We start from the raw sequence: 366 nt of genomic DNA on the forward strand, positions 1-366 counted from the left end.
TTCCCTTTCTGGCGTCTGAACGCCAATGACATTCCTCTCTGGGCTCTTACTGTCCTCAGAGGGATTTTGAACAGTGGTTTGCTTGTCCTCTGTCAATTGTTCCTTGTTTGGCTTTTTGCTTTTCTGAGCAGTGTTATTCAGGGCCTTCCCACTTCTCAATTGAACTGCTTGACATTCCTCTGTTATCTGTTTAGATATTTGCTGTTTTGCTTGATTCAACTGCAGTTCTATGCTCTTGTTAGCAACTTTAGTTTCATGGAGCATCTCTTTAAATTCTGCTAACTGTTCTGTCATCAGGAGCAATTGTTGATTAAGCTCAATCATCTGTTCTTGAGGATTAGGATCAGTGACTACTGTCATGACTTC

This window comes from Arachis duranensis, chromosome 5 (assembly GCF_000817695.3).
Source record: "Arachis duranensis cultivar V14167 chromosome 5, aradu.V14167.gnm2.J7QH, whole genome shotgun sequence".
NCBI classification, from domain to species: Eukaryota; Viridiplantae; Streptophyta; class Magnoliopsida; order Fabales; family Fabaceae; genus Arachis; species Arachis duranensis.